At 45.4% G+C, this 15,878-nt stretch overlaps 1 long non-coding RNA gene across 1 annotated transcript in view; it reads right to left on the bottom strand.

Annotated features, from left to right (window-relative positions):
• LOC128313878 (uncharacterized) overlaps positions 1 to 15,520 on the bottom strand; it is a 33,879-nt gene extending 18,359 nt beyond the window's left edge. Inside the window, exon 1 of the long non-coding RNA XR_008294916.1 lies at positions 15,285 to 15,520. This is a non-coding gene — a long non-coding RNA (uncharacterized LOC128313878). The remainder of the gene's footprint in view (positions 1 to 15,284) is intronic.
• Positions 15,521 to 15,878: the final 358 nt, after the last annotated feature.

Raw genomic sequence — 15,878 nt, 5'->3', positions numbered from 1 at the left:
GTACAGCGGTAGAACACAGAAACAAGAACAACTAATTCTGCCCAGACGGCTGGGGAAAATTATAGGGAAGGTGACAGCTGAGCCAGGCTCTGAAGAAGGGTTGACTAAGATGAGTGTGCTTCATGCCCTCTCTTGTCTAGGCACAGTCTTTGCCTTAACCTCAAGAAATGCTGATGCCGCCATCTTGAATAAATGGGCAAATGGGTGGAAGGCCGATGAGGGGGCTAACAACACAGGCTTGGGATCCAGGCAGTCCTGGACTTTAACTGGAGCTCTGCCACATACTAGCTAGCTAGAGGTACCCAAGTCTCTATCATGGCAACTTTTTGAACTGCTCCTTTTTGGCAGCTTTCTTTGACAGACCTTGCTGAACCTGCCTTTTCTCAGTTAAAGGCCCTTCTGTAGATATATGAAATGCCTACCACTGCCAGGTAGTTGCTAGGTACTGGCGGGAGATGCAGAGGTGAGAGGGACACAATCCTTGCTCCCCAGAAGCACAAACATTTTGGGAGGTACGGACGCTGATGACCATCTGTTGGGCATAGGGGAACACACACCATGATGGTACCCTCCTGCAGGACTATGGCAGCCCAGGGATGTTTAACGCTCAAGGCTCCATCCTTAAACCATGGCTTCTTCCTGAAGTTACATTTAGGGTCCCCCAGGTCTACACGGCACTATTGGGTGATTGATCATAAAAGTTAGAGCTGAAGTGGAATTTCAAGATCATTTTACAGGTGGGAAAACTGAGGCCCAGAGAAGTGAAAGGCCTGGGTCAGAAGGGACAGAAACTGGTTCTGGACCCAGACCTCTGGACTTCTGTGTCTTGCTAATTTTCGGCAGTGATGAGATACCCAAATCATCCCCCTCGTTTTATCCTGCCACCTGCAGTCACTCTGTAGTCTCATTCAGCTAGGTATAATACTACAGGACAGGGACTCAGTAAATATAAAATGTCTCAGTGAAACGTTTGAAGTTAGAGAAATCATTTTTTTTTTTTTGCACTGCTTTCCATAAATTTCTCTGGTTGAGGACCTTTATTTATCTCGCCGAAGCACCAAGTCTCAGCTTAAAATCTGCTACAGATGAATCTCTTTTGTGAAACATGGTATTTGGAAAATGTCCTGGCATGGGACTTAGGAGGCCCAGATTCTAAGATCAGCTTTGCCAATTGGTTGCCTTGGGGCCTCAGACAGATCACTGCCCTCTCAGGACCTCCAGCGTCCCCTCAGCTGTAAAGACGGCTGACCCCACTAGAAATTCCACGAGATCTGAGACTTCGTCTCCTGTGGTCTCTCTGGGGCCTGCAGCTACATATGGTACACAGTAGGAACTCAACACATGCTTCTTTTACAAGCTAAATATCTTCAAAGTCACCAGCAATCAGTGACTAGGCGTCCATACAATCATTTCCAAAATCTGAAGTTCGTCTCTGTTCATTTTTTCCCCTCTCTCTCATTAGGAGGCCTGATTACCTCCCCACCTCCCCGTCTCTTAGCAACAACATGGAAGGGTTGACTGTTCTGAAGCATTCTCAAGTTGCGTGACCTGGCAGCTGTGAATTATTCTGTGTACTCTAATATTATCGTTTCGGCACTGCTCCCCCTCTGCTGTCACTCTCCGGGCCTCCTGCTCAAAACCGCCCGCTCAGCGCCTCGCCTCACTTGTTGCTGAAAACACACCCTGATTCCGCCTACCTTCGCCAAGCTTATGTGTGCAATTGTTCAGGACACTAGAAAACTGGACCGAGCGGCACATTTTCACAGGAGCACAAGAGCGCAGTGAGCTAAGGTAAATACTTTGCAGTTCTCACAAATCCCAAATCTAAAGCCTGTAAACATTTCTAGGGTCTTCCGTTTGTCACTTTATTGTGCAACAGATTGGGGAAAAAAAATCAGCAAATAATAATCACTGCCATTTATTGAACATCTGCTATGTGTCAAGTAACTTCATATGCTCTACCCTGCTTTACCTTCCTGACAATCTGGGGAGCACCCACTTTTACGGATGAGGGAACTGAGGCTCAGAAAGGTCAGTGAACTTCTCAGGGCCACAAAGCTCATAAATGCTGCTGCCGACGCTGGATCTGGGTCTGCTATCTGATTATAACTTGTTTTCTGTTGCTCTCTTATAGAGAGCTGACTAAAGGTTGGGCCTGCTGAGGAGATGCCTGGCAATTATGAGGCCAAAGAAAGTTCAATTTGGAACGCTCCTTCCAGCCCGTTCAATCTAGCCCTGACATTTTATAGATAATAAACTGAAGCCCAGAGAGTTTAAGAGGGTCACCCAAGTTCACCTGTCTTAGAAGTAGCATGAGCCAGCCTTATCTCTCCCAAATTCTATGCTTTTCCTCTGTGAGCGGCGGCATAACACCCGTGTAAGAGGCTGTGTCTCTGACGACTAAATGAGATAATATCCTCAAAATGCTCAGCCAGGCCGGGCCCTGCAAATGGTAGCTGCTGCCCCTCACTCTGATCCTCTGTGAACCTCAGTCTCCCTGTCTGTAAATCGGGCTGGCAAGGGCCTTGAACTCCTATCTTTGCTAAGAAATTCCACTGAGCTTTGGCATGTGGGAGAGCCTTGTGTCTGCTTCACAAACACTAGCCGGACGATTCCGCATGTTCTTGTATGATTTCCCTGGGCGGGGGGGCGGGGGGGGGGGCACATTAGAATAAGGTCAGTGGCGCCTGCCCCTGGCCTCTTATGATTATGGATGATTACGAAACAGCAGAAAGAAAACACACAGGAAAAATATTAGAACTTGCTTCCACTTACACGTTTTTACTTTCTCAGCCTCCTTCTCTTCTCGGCACTGCTTAGACTTCACTGAGCCATGGGTAAGGAAGGCTGTCAGCTGGAAGGTGACAGAGAAACTAGTCCTGGGTGGGCCAGGCTTGATTAGAAGTCACGCCCACCAGGTAGAGGGCACATAACGTGTGAGGCAGCTGAACCGTACGTGTCATGAGCCTGGATTGCCGTGGGCTCCCCCAACATGCATGAGCCTGGATTGCACGCGAGGTGGTGAGGGCCAGCAAGGGCCAGGGCAATTCCATTCTTGGTTGACCAGAGCTTCTATCACATCCTCTTCCGTCTCTACCCTCTCTCTAGGTCCCCTTTTCAGGATGGAAACAACTCCCTTGTGTCTTGACCTTGCCTCCTCTAGACTCCAGCTTGTCACCCTGCTTGTTAAAGGCTGCACCAACGGGGGGAGTGAGTGGGGGTTGAGGAAGTAGAGACAGGTTGTGCAGACAACTACTGCAAGGAGTTTGCCTAGGGGAAGATGGAAAGAGAAGAAAAGCACTGGGGGGAGAGCTGGGATTTAAGCTGTGTGTGTGTGTGTGTGTGTGTGTGTGTGTGTGTGTGTGTGTGTAGTCAAGCTTGCTCTAAGGAAGTGACTGAAGCCCATTTAAATGCTTCTGGGGAGAAGCCAGTGGAAAGAAAAGGCTAAAAGGAGAGGGGCTGGTGGCACCTGGGTGGCTCAGTTGGTTAAGCAACCAACTCTTGCTTTTGGCTCAGGTCATGATCTCAAGATTCATGAGTTCGAGCCGCACTGCCAGCTGTGGAGCCTGCTTGAGATTCCTTCTCTCTCCCTCCTTCTCTACCCCTGGCCCCCTCACACTGTCTCTGTCTCTTTCAAAATAAATACATAAACTAAAAAAAAAAAAAAAAAAAAAAAAGGAACAGGGGCCAGATCAATAGCAGAATAGCAGAAGGTCTCTGAGAAGGTGAGAGGGGAGGGGGCCCAGAGTTCAGGGACAGCAGTTGGCCTCACTCGGGAGGAGGGACCTCTCTGTCTTTTGTGGTAAGAAGGGAGGAGGGTGATGAGGAGCAAAGGTAAGAATGCCAGTGTGCCCAGACACTCGCAGACAGGCCGGCTCCCAGAGCTCAGGTCTGTCTTTTTTCCCTCCTGGCACAGCTGGGAGGGACTGCCCCCCGTGCCAGGGGCTGCCCCCCGTGCTCCACACACCTGAACTGCCATCCTCACCACAACCTGCAAGGCAGACACTTCCCAAACCCCCATTTTATAGATGAGCACACCTAATCTCAGAAAGCGTGTGAAATTGCCTAAGGCTGCACAACCAGTATTATTAATAAAAAGAAATAGTGCTGACACCAATACAGTCCTAAGTCTGTGTCAGTCTTTATTCTAAGTACTTTCTATTCATTAACCTATTGAACTCCATGAGGTAGGTGCTCTTACTCTCCTGACCTCACAGATGAAGAAACTGGATAATTAGATTATTTGCCCAAGGACAAACACCTTTGAAAAGCACTGGAGGGGCGCCTGGGTGGCTCAGTCGGTTAAGCGTCCGACTTCGGCTCAGGTCATGATCTCACGGTCCGTGAGTTCGAGCCCCGCATCGGGCTCTGTGCTGACGGCTCAGAGCCTGGAGCCTCTTCAGATTCTGTGTCTTTCTCTCTCTCTGACCCTCCCCTGTTCATGCTCTGTCTCTCTCTGTCTCAAAAATAAATAAACATTAAAAAAAATTTTTTTTTGAAAAGCACTGGAACCCAGGCTGTCTGCCTCCGTCCCAGGCGAGTATTCAGACCCATCATGTCAGGTTGCTTGTGGGAAACAGAGTAATGGAGATCCAACTCATTTGTCTGATTCCAAAGGCCATGCTTTGCTCATCATGTCAAGGGATGAGGCCACGGAAAGGCAAATCAGCTTTTAGAGTTGAATAAGCTATACCAAGATCTAGGTAGGGCATCTAAGAACAAAAACAAGTATCCCCCCAAAGACTTCTTCCATTTTCTCTTTGGCTGAAACTGGGCGACAGGGCTCTCCTAAATTCCCTAACGGCTGGGGTGTTTCTATGGTGGAAGCAGGCAAGTGGGGAAGGTTAAACATGGTATAAACATAACCACTCAACAGAGTCGGCCACATCCATGCAAGGCGGTAAGTGCTGTACTGACGCCTTCATGTGTTCAGTAAATCACTTAGGGACCACCAGTTCTGGTGGGCGCTGTGCCAGCACGGGCATCCCGGAGGGAAAGCCCGTGGGTCTTGCTCTTTAAGGAGCTCACAGACTGGTACTTGCAACAAACACGTAAGCAGACGAGTCCGTCGCCATGGGCGACAGCGGGGTGCCTACAAAGAAGGGTGATGGGAACAGAGTGGGGTGCTGTGTCCGTCTAGGGGAGGAACTGAGGCGCAAGCTTCACAGAGGAACCGTCACTTTTAAGGAAAGAACTTTGCCGGATGAACAAGCAAAGTGAGGGCGTGTGACCCAGGCAGGCAGGACACATGTGCAAAGTCCGAGAAAGCATGGACAAACAGGGCAGGTTCTGGGGACCTGTTAGTAGTTCAGTATGGCTGCGGCAGAGATGGCAGCTTTGGGGGGCGGGAGACACAGCTGGAGAGGTAGGCAGGGGCCAGATCGTGTCATGATGGGAGCTGTGCTCCGTGTGCATGAATTTAACCTCCAATCCTCACTACCACCCTGGGAGGATGCCCAGTTACTGCAGTTTCCCCAGTTCACAGTGCTCACAGGCACCGTTCACAGCTCGGGCGGCTTGACGCTGAGGTGCCAGGGAAGGCGCCTGGCGGTGCCACGGGCCGTGCCAGGTGCACGCTGCAAAACAAACGCTGATTGCTTTTTTTTTGCTTTTTTGCTTTTATTCCCAGAAGCGACAAACTCCCTTTCCGGTTTCTTTCGGTTAGCAAAAACGAGTACTCATGTAAGGTCTTTCACGAAAGCAAAGTGGCACAACACGAACTTTGGGAAAGCAGGGGATACCGTATTTCCAATTTACAGATAAGAAAATGAAGGCTCGGAAGAATTAACACGCCCTCTATCCGGAGCTGATAAGAAGAAGCAGATCTGAGGTTTGAACCCAGGCTGGCCCAAGGCCAAAGTCTACACTCTTTCCACTCTGCCATAATGACTGCCTCAGCCGGGCCTCTAAAGCTATCGCTCCCTATTATGTAACCAAAAAAATAAAAAGCCTTTCTTTCTATGGTGGCAGTGGCGATGTCACTCCAGAAACTAAGACTTGTTCCCTTTATAAATGAGGGGTCAGTGCATTTTTTCCCCTGCTCATTATAAAGGCCTGCTTCCTACCAGAATGAATAATGAGGTTGTAGCCGTCTGCATTCAGCCATAGGAAGACGCATAATTGTATTTCTTCCATGATGGAAGAACCAGCTGTGGCACTAATAAAAATGACTGCTTTTCAATTCTTTCAACAGAGTAAATAAAACTCCCTTGTGATTAACAGCAAATTGGTTTCCTACAGAGTTGTCAAATCCGAAGGGGTGCAGGGACGGGGGGTGGGAGAGAAGATGGGGGTGAGAGCCTGGTTAGTGGTTCTACTCCAGCAGCGTGCTTTCTCAGAGGATGCGTTCCTAAGGTGCTCTGGGTAGGAGAGATATTTTTAACTCCTTTCAGGAAATTCCCAAGTCTGGCAAAATAACATTCCAGTATCCTGGCGTGGGGACAAAAGAGAAAAGGGGTCTCACTTATTAACAACTGCAGTCCCTGAGGCTTTCAAATTTGGGGCTCAAATTCTTTCCCAATTCATGTCCTCTACAAATATTTATTAAGTGCTTACTAGTGGTTTATTCATTAATGGACTATTTAGTGAGTTTCTACTCTATTCTGACACAGAGCTGTGCCTTGAGGAAGGAGCTCATAGTCTAACAGGGAGAGAGAGAGAGAGAGAGAGACATGGTTTGGTGCAATTTCTGTGATAAGATCTGTATACTGGAAATAAAAGTTGTGAATTTTTAGAGCTTTTTTGCTCTCTCAACAAATAGGATAGAAAAGCTGTTTTGCCCCCAGCTTTAAGCCAAAAGAGTTACAAACCAAGGTCAATAAAAGATCAATCACAAATGAAGATAATGTAGTTTGAAATGATAACAGAGGGAAATGTGATTCTGAAATTTGCAAAATACTGGTGGATCAGACAGGGTCCCTGTAGGAAACAGGTGGGATGCCCAAATTAGGATAATTCAAGGAGAGTTTACTAAAAAGGAATCCTTTGTGTACAAGCATGTGGGCAGGATGTAGGGGACTCACAGGGGCAATGCACGGACCCAGAACTAGCAGCAGTGGTCCTGTGACCACCCCAGGTCCAAAAGAATAGGGGAGGGTATCTTTCCAGGCTAAAGAAACCTGGAAGAGAAGAGTTACATGGGGAAGATCACTTTGAAAGGTGTAGTGGCGGACAGCTGAAGTTCATACCCAGGGTGACCATACAGGAAAGTGTCAGAGAAATAAATGCCTAATCTCACTCCCCTCCGCCCCAAGACTTTTTCCATCTTGGGGGTCAGGGAAGGTTTCCTGTAGTGGAGATAGTATCCTAGCTAGATCTTGACAGATGGATGGGAGTTAGGTGGTGAAGGGAGGGGGAAAGTCTTCAGGCAGAAAAAATAGAGCATTAGAAAGAAGGTGGGATGGGGCGCCTGGGTGGCGCAGTCGGTTAAGCGTCCGACTTCAGCCAGGTCACGATCTCGCGGTCCGTGAGTTCAAGCCCCGCATCAGGCTCTGGGCTGATGGCTCAGAGCCTGGATCCTGTTTCCGATTCTGTGTCTCCCTCTCTCTCTGCCCCTCCCCCGTTCATGATCTGTCTCTCTCTGTCCCAAAAATAAATAAACGTTGAAAAAAAAATTAAAAAAAAAAAAAAGAAAGAAGGTGGGAGTTGGACTGAAAACAGATCCTGGGGGACCTTTATGATATAAATAGAAGTTTGGCTTTTGTAGCCCGGGCATTGGGGAGCCACTGAATAATTTTTAGGCAAGCGAGTAGCATGACTACATGTGCACTGATGAAAATCCCATTGTGAAGCATGGGAGATGGGTCAGAGAGGGGTGTGGCTTGGGGAAGAAGAGATGAGCCGGCACAGTAAGTAGCAGATAAAGGGGGGAAGCCTGGATAGTAGTCGTGGAGATGGAGAGAAGAGACAGTTTTGAAATAGTTGAAAGAAGTCGAAATGATGGCTGATGGAACGGGGGAGGGCGTGCAGGAGAGAGAGGCATCAAGGCTGATTCTCAGCATTCCCACTAGGGTGTCAATGGACCGCACCATCTGCTGGGACTTAGAAGGGAAAGAGGCAAAATGGGCTTGGGGGATGAAACAAGAAGGGTCTGCTCTGAGGCATACTGAGTTCGACGTGCATGCAAGACATCTAGGTGGAGATGCCCGCTGCGACCCAGGTACAACTCTCAAGCTCAGGAGGGGGAGACAGAGCCGGCCGGAGAGAGGGGCACAGGACACCTGAGCACGCCCGAGCTTAGGCCATGCTAGCGCACAGGAAGAGCGTGGACAGAGGGAGAGAGCTTCCCGGCTGGGGGACCTGCACGCCCTCATCTGCAGGCCGGAGATGTGGGGGCCTCCTTCCCTGGGGTGTTGTGAGTGTTAAGAGAAGAGATCTGTGTGAAAGTGCCTGGTACATAGCAGATACTAAAAATACTTGCAGAAGCAGAGAAAAGGCACAAATGCTAAGAAAGTTGACTTTACACTGCATTCAGAAAAGAGAACAGCAGCTGCTTTCCACTTAATGAACACCGCGGTATTATCTCTGCGGCTGTTTCCTTACACATCTGTTTCTTGCTACTTGGGCTGAAAGGAGATGGGAACTACAGCCCACAGTTGTTTGTGCTTCCCATTCCCCTATGTACTCGTAAGACAGTTAGGGCATAATAGGTATCCACTAAATATATAAATATGACTGATTGATTGTCTGGGGGAGGGAAAAAATGAGAAGGACTCGTAGCTGGAGATAGTCCCAATTACCCTAGCACTTCTCTAAAACTGACAAACTGCTCACTCTCTGGGTCCCGTCCCTCCCCCACCCCCCACGGGAGAGACGTGATTGATGTCCTTTCTCTCTTGGAGAGTGGTGGTCCAAAGATTAATGAAGTCAGAATCCCTTGGAGATACTTGAGTAAGAAATGGGCCGTATTGTTGTCTCATTTTAATTAATTTGAAAATTATCCTATATTGTTCAAATGGCAACTGACTCATCAAAAGTGGGTGTTTGGAAGTGATAAATGGAAAGTCTGAGGATTTTCTCATTAATTAATTTGGCTGTGAAAATAAGCACTGGCCCACATTCCCAGTGAAATAAAAACAGACCAAAAGGTAACCAAGAAGCCAGGCTAATGTAGAATGGCATAAATTCTGCCCTCAGGCATAGACTCACACTTTCAGCGGCCAAGTAATAATTTTATATAGGTAATATGTAATATGTGATTTTCTGTATTTTCCCAATTTTCTACAATGGGCACATGTTACCTTACAATAAAAACTTAATTTTAAAAAAATTAAAAGAGGTGCCTGGGTGACTCTGTCAGTTAAGCATCCAACTCTTGATTTCGGCTCAGGTCATGATCTCACTGTTCATGAGTTCAAGCCCCACATTGGGCTCTGTGTTGGCAGCGTGGAACCTGCTTGGGATTCTTTCTCTCTCTCCCTCTGTCTCTGCACCCCCCCCCCATCTTGTGCTCTCTTTCTCTCTCTCAAAATAAATAAACAAAAAAGATTTAAAAAATTAAAAGAAAAAATATTTATCATACATATATATTATACACAATAAATATAGCATATACAAAAAATATAATAATATAGAGTAAATACTATTTTTATTTTTATCTATATTTTGAGACTTTTTAACTAATATTCCATAAGATTATTTGTCCCCTTATTTCATTACCATGTAAAGCAGGAGTCTTTACTTGTAAGCAACAGAAACTGCATCTGGTTAACACATACCAGAGAGGAGTTTTTTTGGCAAATACAAGGGAATTCAAAGTTTCAAAAGCAAAGTGGGGAAACAGGGTTAGAAAGACAGGAAGAGGAAGTAAGCTGCTCCAGGGGTTTTGCAGGAACTACACAGCGGCTTGTCCAAGAGCCCCTGTGGCAACCAGTGGCTCATACCACTCACATGCTCAATCAGGAAGGGAAGTTCTGGTCAACCCAATAAGGGCCATGTTTCCGCTATGGCTAGAGAGGAGTAGGGCGCCTTGCCAACGGTCCAATAGCCAGACTGTATCCAAAGGACTTTCACCATTCACTCAACTGAATTTTATTTTTTTAATGTTTATTTATTTATCTTGGGGAAGGAGAGGCAGAAAGGGAGACGGAGAATCCCAAGCGGGCTCCGTGCTTGGTGGGGAGACCAATGCAGAGCTCTATCCCGTAACCCATGAGATCATGCTCTGATCAAGGGTCCCATGCTCAACCAACTGAGCCACCTATGTGTCCCTTCACCCAAGTGAATTTTAATCCTAGTCCCATAGGAGATAGTATGGACGTTGAACAAACAAAAATAGATGTCCACCACATGAGGTAATTGTTTCCCCCTCACCCAATGTTTTTCTAGGTGTAATTTACATACGAGCATTAATATTGCAAATCAACCTCTGATCCATTGCTGAACAGCTCTGAGTGTTTGAAAATTATTCCCTGAGTATCGATTCCACTTCTGTTTCCTTATATCAAAAGAGGAGTCCGGATGGTGGTGGGACTGGAAACAACTGGAACTGTTAGAGGATCAGTTGAGAAGGCTGGGGGAGGAGGGAGCTTGGAGGTTGGAAGGAGAAGACTCAGGTGAATGAGCTGTCATCACCATGTTTCCAAAGGGCTATTTACCATGTAGCAAAAGAATGAGAATTTTAAAACAATGGATAGAAGTTCAAGGGAGGCAAATGTTCTCTCAACAAATGGTAGAACTTTTTAAGAATTAAAACTGCCCTGCTCTGGAAAGTAGGAAGCCCCCATTTCAAGGGGTGATCAACTTGGAATTCTAACATGGAATGGGGTTGGGTTATTTGATCTCTAAAGGATTCTTTGAACCCTGATAGTCTATGGTCCTATGATCCTTTGTTATTTGCAAACTGAGTAAGTGTCCTGCTGAAGGGCTCCTTGCCTTTCACAGCTATTCAGTCATATCCATGCCTCAGGCTCAGCTTCTCCGTTTCACCTGGTTTGCTTGCAAACCTGTGTTTGTGGAAGAATTCCCCAGGCACCACTCTCTGCTGGAGAATGTTGGAATTTCTTCAACCAGCTTGGCAGGCAGAGAAGAGAGGAAGGGCACAAGCAACAGATCAGGAGTAAGGATTCTTAGGTTTAAACCTCAGCTTTGCCGCTTACATACTGTGGATTCTTAGGCAAGTCAATGGGCTTTGTGGTTCACATTTTATTCATAGGTAAGGAGTGGATGGAGGGAACAGTAATAATAGTAATAACCTTCTTTACAGAGTTTTTTTTTTTTAACGTAACACCTGGGTTTTGTAGAGTCTTAATGGTGCGCTAGATTATTTACATGCATTATTTTGTTTACCTAATTCATTTATTTAATCCTTCCAATGATCCCATGCTGTATAGATTCCATAATTCCCATTTCACTGATAAGAAAACGGAGGTTTAGGGGGTTTAAGCCATTTTCCTAAAAGATGGAGCTAAAATTAAAGTCAATTGATCTAACTCCATAGGCTGAGTACTTTATCATGCCAGACCACAGTTGTAAGAATTACATGAGCAAGCACATATCATACTGGATGTAATAGACGATCTGGAACATGATAGGGACTCAGTAAATACTAGTTTTCAACTCACCATCCTTGTAACTTAATCTTCTAAAAACTCCAGCTAAAATTCATCTTTTTCTTAAAAATGTTTAATGTTTATTTATTTTTGAGGGGGTGGGGGAGGGGCAGAGAGAGAGGGAGACACCGAATCCGAAGCAGGCTCCAGGCTCAGAGCCTGACGTGAGGCTCGAACTCATGAACCATAAGATCATGACCTGAGCCAAAGTCGGACGCTTAATCGACTGAGCCACCCAGGTGCCCCTCGAGCTAAAATTCATCTTTAAATGTTGTGCCCCTGTGCTGCCTTAGCACTCTGGCTGGTCACAAGATGATGGCAGCAGCTTCAAGTGTCAAATCAAGATAACACAAGGTGCCTTTCTTGTTCTTTTTAAGAGCAAGAAAAACACTTCCTAGAAGCCTCTTGTCACATCTTATCTAACAGGTGTGGGTCCACAGTCTCATCCTGAAACCAATCGTTGTTAAAGGAGGATGATTGAATAACCCTTAGGCCAACCAGGCCTACCCCTGGAGCTGGTCGCCTTCCAAAATCAGCCTTCTTCTTGGAGAGGAAAAGGAGGTCATGGATGCCGGTAAGCCACCAACTGTCTCCTCTACACTCTTGTTATTCTGATGAGGAAAAGAAGGCTCGGAGGGGTGTAATTAATCTACCCAGAGTCCAAGGGCAGGGGCAGGACTGGAGGTAGGGAAGTGCATACCGAGGGTGGTTCTTAGGTAAGGAAGAGGGTTGGAGCTGTGGCAAGGTATGGAGAGGATCCAGGACTGTGGTCCTCACCTGTGCTGCACATTGCAGTGACACGAGCCACTTTACACAGCACTGATGACTGGATCCCACCTCTAGGGATTCTGACTCACTTGGTCTGGGAGGCAGCCTGGGCCTCAAAAGCACCCCGAGAAATTTTAATGTGCAGCCAAGATGAGAACCACTGGTTTAGGAAGAAAGCTAATGGAATGTGGAGGGCTTGAGGTCAAAGGCATAGAGTCTGCACGGAGTAACAGAGATCCTGTCTCCCCTGTTCCTCCTCAAAAACTGTTGCCATTTACTGAGGACTCCCCACATTCCAGGCAGGGCTATGCCCTTAGCACTTCTGTCTAGTAGGCAGTCAATAATTGAAGGGATCACAGATGCTCTACTCACAGAATGAATAATTTTCATGCAAACTACACAAGGTAATAGTGCTTCCATTTTAAGATGAGGAAACAAAGACCAGACATTTTGAGGAGCTAAGTCTTTTTGGTTCTGTGCTCTCCAAGTCCTGTCCCCTCCACTCCTGATTTCTTCAGGAGTCTGAGAAGCAAAACTGAGTGTCCCCTCTCTCTTTTTGCCCTCCAAAGCCTCACCTTGCATCTTACACCGTCTGGAACCTTCTTGTGGTCCCACCTACCTACTGGGGAGCACCAGCCTTCTGAGAGAGGAGGAAAGGGTTGAAGCTTGCATGGGCAAGCGTCAAGACCAATCTTCATTTTTGAGAAGCCCTTTTGGGAGGCCTGGTATCTAGCCTGGTCTTGGCACCTCCTTGTGGTATGACCTTGAGCAAGGGCCTTCGTGTTTCTGGGCTTTGTTTTTCCCATTGGTAGCATGAAGAAGTTGGACCAGAATCTGAAGGTTGCAAACTCAAGTACTTTTCGGTCTAGGTAGATGATGTACACCCACGGGACAGGCTGGTAGGGACTATAGGGAAGGAGCAAAAATATGCCCTGTCCAAAAGGGTGGAATTTGTTGCATTCCAGCCAATTGTCACTGTGGTGGCCTGTGGGCTCAGGGTTATGAGAGCTTCTGATTCATTTTCAAGGAAATGCTAAGAAGTCTTTATTTTATATTCAATCTCCTGCTTAAACTAATGTTAGTCTGATAATAATACTAATAATGATGATAATATAATGTAGGGGAAAAAACATGAATGTGGACTGAATTTAGCCCACATGCTATTTCTTTGTGATCTGTGAGCTAAATGGTCTCTAAGGATTAATCACATTCTGTGATTTCTAAATGAGGGAAACTGACCCAATATGAAACACAAACATTGGCACTCATGCACTAACTAAAAATTCTCTTTGGGAAGTAGATTCAAATGGCATCTTTCCTATTTTTCATTCCTAGTACTTTGCTGTGCATTTATTTCTGGGGTCTCAGGGAAATTGTATCCCTCTGCAAAATCCGATGATCTTGTTTGAAAGAAGACCACTGGCTTTATAGAGAAACAGTGCCCTCTGCTGGAAGAGTAATGCAGAAAGATGCCTTTGGGTCTGAGCTCATTTAACACTTGGGAAGAGTGGATTTGTTTGTTTTCACTTGAAATAGATGTAATGAAGAATAATAAATAAAATATAAATGCATATTTATGGATGGCTTGATGTATGTTAGGCATAAATTTGACTTTCATGTATCCATTTGGGAGTAATTACTCTTAATCTACAAAAAGGCCAGGATTCGAGAAAGGAAGAAAACATTTGTTACATCAACTGACAGCAATCTGGAATGCTCAGGCAAGGAAAGGAAATTGGAGTCTAGGTCTCAAGACTGTGTGCTGGAAAATCAGAGCCCTATAATAATGTGTTGCAAATCTTTAGGTTTTAATAGTTACTTTCACTGCATCCTTTTAATAAATCCTTCCAATAACACTCAAAGGCAGGTATTATTATTTTCATTTGACAGATAAGGCAAATGAAGCACAGACTCTGAGTGACCAGCTCGAGGTTTCTTGGCAATTAAATGGTAGAGACAAGGTTAAGCAAGTTGCTTAGCCTTCCTAAGCCTCAATCCCCCTACTGCATGAATTGCAAATATGTGTGTGAGGCACTTAACACAATGCTTAGCCCAGAGTGAGCCTGGTACCCAACATTAGTTAGAATCACTCTAATGGTTAGAGTCCAGGTCTTTTACACTACATTGCAGAGTATCTTGAATGTTCAAAGTAGGGACACAGTGCTGCTGGGATTTACAACCATGGCCTTAAACCTGAAAAACATAGCCCAGATTTTTAAAAAAAAAATAAGTGGCTTTGTCAACAGCTATTAAGATCTTGAGCTGCATCATAAAGATAGGTTATTCCAAATGAGGAAAGTTACAGTTCCTGTGACTTATGCACCACTCAAACCATCCTAGAACTATTGTGTGGATTGCTGAGTCTACATTTGAATAGAGCATTGCCATGTTGGATGGTATCCAAAAGAAAGTGGAGTCGGGTCCAGGAACCACCTCACAGGAGACCTGTTGAAGGGACTGGGGATATTTGGCCTGGAGAAGACAAGATTCCCGGACCATATTCATTCATTCACTCATTCACTTGTTCATTCATTCTATGCTTACTGAGTGCTTACTCTGTGTCACATGCTGCATGCAGACACGGCCAGCAGCCAAACAGACATAATTTCTGGTCTCATGAACCCAAATCTACAGAGGATTTGCATGGAGTAATAGAGGGTATCATAGGAAGAATAAGCCTTATTTTGGGTGAACCAGGACTATGGCCAGAAGAAGAATACATTTTGGCTGAACTCTTTAATTGGCTGCAGGCAAGGGAGCAGGGATGGCTGGCTCAAATGTGTGACCTCATTACTGCTAGGTGTATTTTAAGTCTAGAAGACTATTGGGGAGGTTTTAGAGGAGATTCAAGATGGGGCCAGTTTCGGGCAGGGTCTAGTGGCTTTAGTTCTCTACAACCCCAGGCACCACAGATATAGCAACATTGCCCAGGCTGCTCTGGGAAGGCCCTCAGGAGCTGCCACTTACCTTGTGTGGGAGAAAAACAAGGACCCAAAGTTCCTTGGTCTTTGGCTTCCTGTCTTGAGCCTCCATGTTCTTAATGCTTCAATGATACCGTGGACCTTTCTCTCCCCCATCACAGAGAATTCTTCTGAACGGTGTCCCTTGGCAGAAAATAAGGGGATAGGCAGCAACATTCTTTAGTAGAGGATGCAGATTTTTCAAAAGCCCATTATATATATATATATATATATATATATATATATATACACACACACATATATATATATATATATATATATAAAATTCATTTCCATTGTAGCTAATTCTGAAGCAAAATATAAGTAACAAGAGTAAGTGGGAAAAAATCACCCAAAGATAACCATGGCTAAGAGTATTTCCTTCCATTTTTTTTCCCTTCTGTTTAGGATTTTATTTTATTTTTTCAAGTACATATGATCCCACTAAATCTTGCCTTTTCTCTTAGGATTATTCAAAACAAATCTGTCGTTAAAATTATTATAAGCTTCATTATAATCATATACTGACTTCTATAATTATATACTTTTATAATATTATTATTTCATAATATTATGTCAAGTAAATACACCATAGTTTACT

Source organism: Acinonyx jubatus, chromosome C1, assembly GCF_027475565.1.
Source record: "Acinonyx jubatus isolate Ajub_Pintada_27869175 chromosome C1, VMU_Ajub_asm_v1.0, whole genome shotgun sequence".
In the NCBI taxonomy this organism is placed as follows: domain Eukaryota; kingdom Metazoa; phylum Chordata; class Mammalia; order Carnivora; family Felidae; genus Acinonyx; species Acinonyx jubatus.
Note: the sequence above shows the minus strand (reverse complement) of the source record. Positions and strands in the feature narration are given on the sequence as shown.